Source organism: Rutidosis leptorrhynchoides, chromosome 9 (genome assembly GCF_046630445.1).
Source record: "Rutidosis leptorrhynchoides isolate AG116_Rl617_1_P2 chromosome 9, CSIRO_AGI_Rlap_v1, whole genome shotgun sequence".
Lineage (NCBI taxonomy): Eukaryota > Viridiplantae > Streptophyta > Magnoliopsida > Asterales > Asteraceae > Rutidosis > Rutidosis leptorrhynchoides.
In genome coordinates, this window is record NC_092341.1 from 354,010,312 (window position 1) to 354,020,512 (window position 10,201).

Sequence of the window (10,201 nt, forward strand, 5' to 3'; positions counted from 1 at the left end):
AATCAAATTGCTATGGTTTCATATTGAACTCTATTTTATGAATCTAAACAGAAAAAGTATAGGTTTATAGTCGGAAAAATTAGTTACAAGTCGTTTTTGTAAAGGTAGTCATTTCAGTCGAAAGAACGACGTCTAGATGACCATTTTAGAAAACATACTTCCACTTTGACTTTAACCATAATTTTTGGATATAGTTTCATGTTCATAATAAAAATCATTTTCTCAGAATAACAACTTTTAAATCAAAGTTTATCATAGTTTTTAATTAACTAACCCAAAACAGCCCGCGGTGTTACTACGACGGCGTAAATCCGGTTTTACGGTATTTTTCGTGTTTCCAGGTTTTAAATCATTAAGTTAGCATATCATATAGATATAGAACATGTGTTTAGTTTATTTTAAAAGTCAAGTTAGAAGGATTAACTTTTGTTTGCGAACAAGTTTAGAATTAACTAAACTATGTTCTAGTGATTACAAGTTTAAACCTTCGAATAAGATAGCTTTATATGTATGAATCGAATGATGTTATGAACATCATTACTACCTTAAGTTCCTTGGATAAACCTACTGGAAAAGAGAAAAATTGATCTAGCTTCAATGGATCCTTGGATGGCTTGAAGTTCTTGAAGCAGAATCATGACACGAAAACAAGTTCAAGTAAGATCATCACTTGAAATAAGATTGTTATAGTTATAGAAATTGAACCAAAGTTTGAATATGATTATTACCTTGTATTAGAATGATAACCTACTGTAAGAAACAAAGATTTCTTGAGGTTGGATGATCACCTTACAAGATTGGAAGTGAGCTAGCAAACTTGAAAGTATTCTTGATTTTATGAAACTAGAACTTTTGGAATTTATGAAGAACACTTAGAACTTGAAGATAGAACTTGAGAGAGATCAATTAGATGAAGAAAATTGAAGAATGAAAGTGTTTGTAGGTATTTTTGGTCGTTGGTGTATGGATTAGATATAAAGGATATGTAATTTTGTTTTCATGTAAATAAGTCATGAATGATTACTCATATTTTTGTAATTTTATGAGATATTTCATGCTAGTTGCCAAATGATGGTTCCCACATGTGTTAGGTGACTCACATGGGCTGCTAAGAGCTGATCATTGGAGTGTATATACCAATAGTACATACATCTAAAAGCTATGTATTGTACGAGTACGAATACGGGTGCATACGAGTAGAATTGTTGATGAAACTGAACGAGGATGTAATTGTAAGCATTTTTGTTAAGTAGAAGTATTTTGATAAGTGTCTTGAAGTCTTTCAAAAGTGTATGAATACATATTAAAACACTACATGTATATACATTTTAACTGAGTCGTTAAGTCATCGTTAGTCGTTACATGTAAATGTTGTTTTGAAACCTTTAGGTTAACGATCTTGTTAAATGTTGTTAACCCAATGTTTATAATATCAAATGAGATTTTAAATTATTATATTATCATGATCTTATCATGTATGAATATCTCTTAATATGATATATATACCTTAAATGTCTTTACAACGATAATCGTTACATATATGTCTCGTTTAAAAAATCATTAAGTTAGTAGTCTTGTTTTTACATATGTAGTTCATTGTTAATATACTTAATGATATGTTTACTTATCATAGTATCATGTTAACTATATATATATATCCATATATATGTCATCATATAGTTTTTACAAGTTTTAACGTTCGTGAATCACCAGTCAACTTGGGTGGTCAATTGTCTATATGAAACATATTTCAATTAATCAAGTCTTAACAAGTTTGATTGCTTAACATGTTGGAAACATTTAATCATGTAAATATCAATCTCAATTAATATATATAAACATGGAAAAGTTCGGGTCACTACAGATATGAAACATCTTCAATAATAAGATATATTGAACCCATGACGGGTGATGTTTTTACAGCACGTTTTGCTGATTGTCACTTTAATGAAACATTATTCCCTAGATTAGGGGGAGAAATAAAAAATAAAGAAAATGATGTTTCATGGTGTGAACCTCAATTAATGTATCTTGATCCTCGCACAAAAGAATGCGAGATCGAAGTTCAAAAAATAATGCATATGCAAGAACTTGCAAATAAATTACCTGATGCATTTACAGATACAAAAAGAGTGACTAAATCATATATACCAGCAGCAAATGCTCCAGCTCGAATTGAAATTCCAAAAACTGGCAATAATGTTATTCTTGAGTCTTTGCCACGCCAGAAACGTGGGAGACCAATTGGTTCCAAAGATAAAAATCCTCGGAAAAGAAAATCAGCTGATAATGAGGTAAAAGAAAGTGTTCAAGAAGAACTACAAATCAATACTCCTTCTGCAGAGGAGATTGATGATGTCAATACGGAATTTTCAATCAATTACGCACATTCAAAAATATTATGGAACCGAAATGAAATGAAAAATCTTGATGAGATATTTTCATATAATGTTGCATATGACATCATGAATGATGATGATGATCCAGAACCAAAATCTGTCATGGAATGTCAAAATAGACATGATTGAGATCATTGGAAAGGAGCAATACGAGCTGAATTTGAATCACTCAATAAAAAAAAAGTTTTCGGATCTATCATTCTCACACCTAAAGATGTGAAACCTGTGGGATATAGATGGGTTTTTGTGCGAAAAAGAAATGAGAAAAATGAAGTTACAAGGTATAAAGCTAGACTTGTAGCTCAAGGTTTTTCTCAAAGACCGGGAATTGATTATGAGGAAACTTATTCTCCTGTTATGGATGCAATTACTTTTAGATACTTAATCAGCCTGGCAGTTTCTGAAAATTTAGAAATGCATCTCATGGATGTTGTGACTGCTTATCTTTATGGATCACTTGATAGTGATATATATATGAAGATACCTGAAGGATTTAAGGTATCAGAAGCAACCAATGCAAAACCCAAAGAAATGTACTCAATCAAGTTACAAAGGTCTTTATATGGGTTGAAACAATCGGGTCGCATGTGGTATAAACGATTAAGTGATTACTTGATAAGCAAAGGGTATACCAATAATCTTATTTGCCCATGTGTTTTCATTAAGAAAACAACATCCGGATATGTGATCATAGCTGTTTATGTTGATGATCTTAATATCATAGGTACAAATAAAGAGATCCATGAAGCCATTCAACTTCTAAAGAAAGAATTTGAAATGAAAGATCTCGGAAAAACCAAGTATTGCCTTGGTTTACAAATTGAACATATGCCTAATGGTTTACTTGTACATCAAACAACATATACTGAAAAGATTTTAAAACGCTTTAATATGGACAAGGCAAAACCATTAAGTACTCCTATGGTTGTTAGATCACTTAATGTTGACACTGATCCATTTCGTCCCTGTGAAGATCATGAAGATATCCTGGGACCAGAAGTACCATATCTTAGTGCAATTGGAGCTCTTATGTATCTTACAAATTGTACAAGACCTGACATTTCTTTTGCAGTTAATTTGTTGGCAAGGTTCAGCTCAGCTCCTACCAAAAGACACTGGAATGGGATCAAACACATATTTCGATACCTTCGAGGAACTACTGATTTAGGATTATTTTATTCTAACGAATCAAAACAAGATTTGGTTGGTTATGCAGATGCAGGTTATTTATCTGATCCACATAAAGCTAAATCTCAAAATGGATATGTATTCCTAAATGGAGGTACCGCAATATCATGGCGTTCTCAAAAACAAACACTTGTTGCAACATCATCAAATCATGCCGAAGTAATTGCATTACATGAAGCCAGTCGGGAATGTTTTTGGTTGAGATCAATGACACAACTCATTACTGATTCTTGTGGACTAGAACGCAATAAAAGTTCAACAACTATCTATGAAGATAATGTAGCTTGCATAACACAGATGAAAGAAGGGTATATCAAAAGTGACCGAACAAAACACATACCCCCTAGATTCTTCTCATACACTCAAAATCTCATTAAGGACAACCAGATTGAAATGAGATATGTTCAGTCCAGCAAAAACTCTGCTGACCTTTTCACCAAAGCACTTCCAACTGCTATTTTCAGAACACACGTTCATAATATTGGCATGAGGCATGTTCAGAAGATGTAACAACTCAGGCGTTGCCTACTTGAGGGGGAGTCAATTCTATGCTGCACTCTTTTTCCCTTAGCTAAAGTTTTATCCCAAAGGGTTTTCTTTAGCAAGGTTTTTAACGAGGCAGTACTAGTTATTCACTAATAAAATTATCATCCAAGGGGGAGTGTTATAAAAGTAATAATTGGATGATAATTTTATTATTATTATAGATATTGCATAGTATATTTTTTTGAGTATAAATAGGTGTGTTGAGTTAGAGTTTAATGTATTATTTTTTGGTTAACAAAACACTCTCTCTCTAGATTCCAAATGCCACCAAACTCTCATTGTACATTTTTCTATAAATAAAAAACCAATTACTCATACCTTTTGTTCAACCTTTGTTTTCTCCGTTTTACAGTATCTCTATCTCTATATACCTTCTACAGTCAAGAACCACTAAAGGTAGTTATAAGCCTACTGAATTATAATATGATTGAATTAATCACGATTTTGACTAACTAAATTTGAATTTAAGATATTTTGACTTACTGATCGATATTGATGGATTTTAATTCATTTTGGCCAAGCCTGGTCAACCTACATTAAAATCGATTAATCATTAAAAATCGACTTTTATAATGTATGAATAGTGATATATCTAGCACTCGTATTGATAAAATCACTACAAACGTGCATTAAACTTCTATATTGTATAAATATTTAATCTTCAAATGTGATGAATTTATTAATTTGAGTGGTGGATATATTAACACATTTTTATAATCCTCATCTTTTTTGAATGACAATTTCATTAAACAAAAATAGGTAATCCTTATTGAAGTAGAAATTAATGCAAATTTTAGTCATTACATTGGGGGCACGAAATTCTTAAAATAATGAAGATGATATGATTAAATGCTTAAGGGATTAATGAATAATGAATTAAAAAAAATGATGTCAACGTTAATAAATAAACGGTAAAAATAGGTAATATATTAAAAGTTTGTTCAAATTAGACAATAACTAGAAAAGTGACAGGTCGCGCTTTGCGGCGGCCTAGTTTGAATGTACGTTTTGGTGCGATATCGATTTGAGAAGGTTTCAGTGGCTGTATTGTTTAACATAAGTTATTATGCGTGGTTTAACATTGTTTTTACATATTACGTATAGTTGTGGAGCTCAAATATTCTAGCCTGGTATCATTTTTCTTCTTGCTTGTTACGAAATCATTGTCATATGTTCCAGCTGGTTGTTGCATCCTGTAAGAGATAGATTATAGAAGTAGTGTTACTATATAATGGATGTTAATTGTAAATTATTATAGTTATTGTAATGGACAAATAGCTGTTTGACAAATGTAGAATAAAGGGACAGGTTAACACTCATAATAAAAAAAATTAACATTTGACTCAATCAAGAAATTTCTAAAGTCAAGTATCATAACATCAACAAAAACATTACATTTTAATCAATCAAAAACTTATGATATAATGGAGGTTAATACTGTTAACAAACAAATTAGTCTAGTAAGCTTAACATTTCACTCAATCAGGGAACTCCTAAAGTCAAGTATGATGACATCAAAAAGAAATAGTGAATTCATAGTGATGTAAAAGAGGTCAACACCTATAAGTTACAAATAGAGTGAAAAACATTTAACTTTTCTATCAATTGAATAATTTTCCTAACTCAAGTATCAAAAAATCGTTAATGATGATAGAGTAAAGGAGCATGTATGTGCAGGTTGATTTATAATATAACAAAAGTAAAGGATCATATCCTAACGTTACCGAAAATATGTGCATCAAATAATGGGACTTCAAGACTCCACATGAATCACTTATACCAGCTGCTCAACAGTAGCAAAGGCATCAGCATTGCCAGCAGCTTGTTGCAGAAGCACCACCACCACCTCCACCAGCTGCTGAACATCAGCATAACCATCAGCTTGTTGCAGTTTTGTCGACGTTTCTATTTCTGGACACATGTAGAAACGTAACACCTACATACAAAACGCTTGATTTTATACTAATAAACTAAAATAACAGAAAGCTTAACAATCACTACAAACGAAGACACCATTGCTAAAACTTGCATCGAAACATCCAAACATTCAATTCCAGCTGCAAATAACAAACTTCCCTTGGATAAACTCATTTACAGCTGCAACAATGACAACCCTTCTATAATAACCTGAATAAACACTTGATGACCCATTTTGATCTACTTGGTGTCAATTTTAACCCATTATGCAAATGACAATTTGTTAACCACCGTTAAGAATAAAGCACTGTAATCCTTAAAATTAACCAATTGTAAGAAATAATTCACACACGATTCACCATCGATATGTTTAAAGTTTATGAGATTGAAAAAAAAAATAACCAACCTTTGAGCAATTACAAAAGGATATTTACTTCTCTTCACTTCAAAGACTATTACCTGCATGTTTTAAAAAAGTTATATATTTTAGAATGGTGCACTTACAACCTCTAGTAAATGATTTCCACCGGGAACAACTGCTGATCAGAATACTGTTGGTCAAAACCCTCACATTAGGTATCAATTAGACGTAGTAATAAATAATATTTGTTTAAATAATGATACACTATACTATAAAAAAGTTGATAAGCAGCAAATAAACAAAATACCGATCATGAAACATCCACACTGGCTAGGAGAGTGGGCATACTTAAGGTGTAGATCGTTGCTTCTTGTAGATTGTTCCGACAAACAATGAACCATCAGCAGGATAAGCAGACCCTACTCATTCTCAATCTAGTGGTTCTCAAAGTGTTTATGATACTTTTTTGTTTACTGCAAACAGAACCTTCAAAGTGTTTAGAAAATGGTGATATCATTAGCATCTGATCAATTTGTTTTGGAAGCTATTATGAACAATGACGCTGTTCGCGAGCTTAGAGATTCAGTCGATGATTATATAAAATTATAAAATCATTTTTTAGCAGGCATTGTCAATCCCTTTTTCATACTAAAACATCAAATAAATGACATACACGACACAAAGAACCACATTCAGACAATAGACAACATAAAGAAAAGATGCAGCCGCAACAAAGAGCACCATCAAACAGTATGTAGTAAAGATTAAATCATTAACTTTTATTAGCACCTATCATATTAAAAAAGACCAAAAGTATTGTCTTCTAATTAATTCAAACGACATCTTAGTGCGGATTTCAACACCAAAGCAGTTTAGTAATGCGTCTTCTTTTTTTATTATTATTATTATTATTATTATTATTATTATTATTATTATTATTATTATTATTATTATTATTATTATTATATATATATATATATATATATATATAAGCACTATTAAGCTTTAAAAATTTCGTCGTTTGAATAAGTGTAACGACATTTCGTAGGCTAATAAGTTTCTTAACATTTCGTAGGCTAATAAGTTTCTTAATATAAGTTTATGTGTACAACTTCAATTTTTTCTTAAAACTTTTTTAATATAGATATGTTGCATATTTCTATGTTTATATATAAAATGCCAATTATCACCTTTTTAATTTGCTTAATACTTTTTTAGAATATTATTACTATAAATTTTTCTTAAGTTCTGTTTGATAAATAGTATTAGCGAAATAGATCTCTATGTTACTTTTAACTTCCTACATGTGTCAGTATGTAAACATCATTAGTATTTAGTATTTTAGTATTTAGTATACGTATGAAAACAAAACAATAATACTACCTAATATTTATACCTACTATGCATCTTTATTAGTCTACTCACCTCGTATATGTTATTGATATCTGTTATTGATGGTTTGAGGTATTACATTGCTTTGAGGTTAGGCATCTAGTTTACTTTGAGTACTATCATCTATTCATAAAATATACTGTGTTTTGAGAAGCTTAGATCATAGATAGTAGACATGAATGTACAGTCGGATTGGAGTTGATTGAAACAGAAACCTTAAAGACCTGTATATTACAAATTAGCAACAAAATTATTATTGCACATTAAATTGTTCAATGCTATGACATCACTTATTTGGTATGATGTGCTTTATTAAACATATACACACGGATCAATTATGCAACTTAAATTACCATGACAATATATTTTTGTTGGACATCAGCTACAAAAAACCAAATAAAAACGAAAAACAACAACATATGGGTTTGAAGTTTTTGAAGTTAAGGTTGTTATATAGTTGAGGTGTGAGCTTATGTAAATAAAGCATAGATATAGCATGTGGAGCGAAAAGTGTAAATTATGTTAAATTACTAAATCTACCATTGTGAATGAGCTTATTTTGATTATGTATAGTGACAGATGTAATAAAACTTTCAGAATATGTGGATGTGACACAAATGTAATAAACAACCTTATATATTACCACATACCTTCAGCAGTAAGACGGGTATATGACGTGCATGATGGCTCGTATACAGAGTCGAGCTACGAAGCAACCAAATCCAGACCGACAACTGCAACACCATCCAGGGTGCGAGCCACCCGATAAGCAAGCATATTACCACAGAATTTTGCTACAAAATTCAAACAGAAAACTAAATTATGCTACTTCAATTGATCTAAAAAGAGAAAAAACTTACTATTTGTTGGATATTGATTACCAGAAGGGTGGAAGACAGCAATAGCAGCAAAAGTAAAGGGATTTCCAGTTTGGGATTCAACAAAAAAAGATAGGGCCAATATATCATAAGCAGTAGCAAAGGCAGGGGTAGAATGGCCCCAGATACACTACAATTAGAATTTTGTTGTTTAATTTTATATCATATATTGTCTTAAGAGTTTCGGACTACAAAAATAAGTTGTTAATTACTCACCAATTGCAAAAAAGGCACAAAAAACGCTAACTGATGCCACAATTTAAGAATAGCAAAAGTAACAATAAATATCATTAGTAATTAATCTAGCAGAGAACATAGTAAATATCAAACTTTCAGTATCAGTGGATCACAATTAAAAAAAAAAAAAAAACGATAGAATAAGGTAACAGGAACAACAAAGTGGCTAATATTTTGTGATATGTTCCAAGGATTTTTAAGTCCATCTTTGAAGCAATGGCCACGTGAAAAGGAAATCAACATGGTCCAATAGAATAAGATAGCAATTCGGCCAAATACAGAAACCGAATCATATGGTCCTACAAAAGAAAATCGTGGATGTTTTGGCTTCCTTTGTCAAACTCGACAGATTCAATCACTATTAATAATTATTATCGACTTTTTGAAAAGGACTATTAAGTGGGTGAGGTAGGGTACTTACTTCATGTGTCGATCAAAAGAGAAAGGAAACAAAAACACACTACAAAGTGTCGGTCACCTAATGCAATTTATAATAACTTTAATACAATCAAGTGGATGACTTTTGTATTTAAGAGTGGTGGTAAGACTTCGGTTTAAAACATAAAATGGTAACATGAAGTTCGTTGCAAAATAGCGAAAGAAAGAAAGGAAGAACAATACGGTGATGACGATTGTTTTTACGGTTTGCAGCAGAAATTTATGGTGGTTTCAAAGTGATTTTTAAATAAGAAGAAGAAAGAGGTGAAGTTATGGTAATCGATGAAGGCTGTTTCATGGTGGCTTAATGGAGTCCGATGGTGATTGACGAAGATGGTGAGGATGGTTGTGGTTGAATATAAACGAACACTATATGGGTTCTTGAGTTTGTGTTTAATCGAAACTGGAAACAAATGTGTTTTGATTGTTGGGTTTGGGTTCGTTTTACAACGGAAAAGAAGCAGGAAAATAGGTGTAGTAGTCGTATTTAGTAAAGGTGGTTAGTGGTTTAATGGTGGTTGTAAGTGGTCCGGCGAGGTGTGGAAGATGGTTGCTCGTGGGTTGTAGAGAATAACTAGAGGTTGAAGAAGACACGTGGTGTGTGGGTTATCATATATGCTTAACATGTATATATATTCATATAATCACAATTTAAGAATAATAATATAATAATACTTATAATATAATTTAATAATAACATGTGTTGAATGGAATTGACAAGATGTAACATTCTCAAGTGGGCCTAGATGTAATATTACTAGATTGCCCTTAAGTTGGTGTTGCGTTATTATATGCTTTTATTTTTATTTAATGTTTATTATTAATTAATGATGAGGTTAGGACCA

The 10,201-nt window shown here is 31.4% G+C and overlaps 1 long non-coding RNA gene across 3 annotated transcripts; it reads right to left on the bottom strand.

Moving 5' to 3' along the window:
• Positions 1-5,047: 5,047 nt before the first annotated feature.
• Positions 5,048-9,019, bottom strand: LOC139866640 (uncharacterized). Of its 3 annotated transcripts, none has more exons than XR_011765519.1 (5): positions 8,454-9,019; positions 6,719-6,884; positions 6,457-6,509; positions 5,858-6,069; positions 5,048-5,326 (listed from the first exon to the last, which is right to left on the bottom strand). It is a non-coding gene; the product is annotated as an uncharacterized lncRNA (long non-coding RNA). The 3 variants fall into 3 exon arrangements; XR_011765518.1 differs by having other exon boundaries at positions 6,719-6,897; XR_011765517.1 differs by lacking the exon at positions 8,454-9,019 and having other exon boundaries at positions 6,719-7,267.
• Between the last annotated feature and the right edge of the window lie 1,182 nt (positions 9,020-10,201).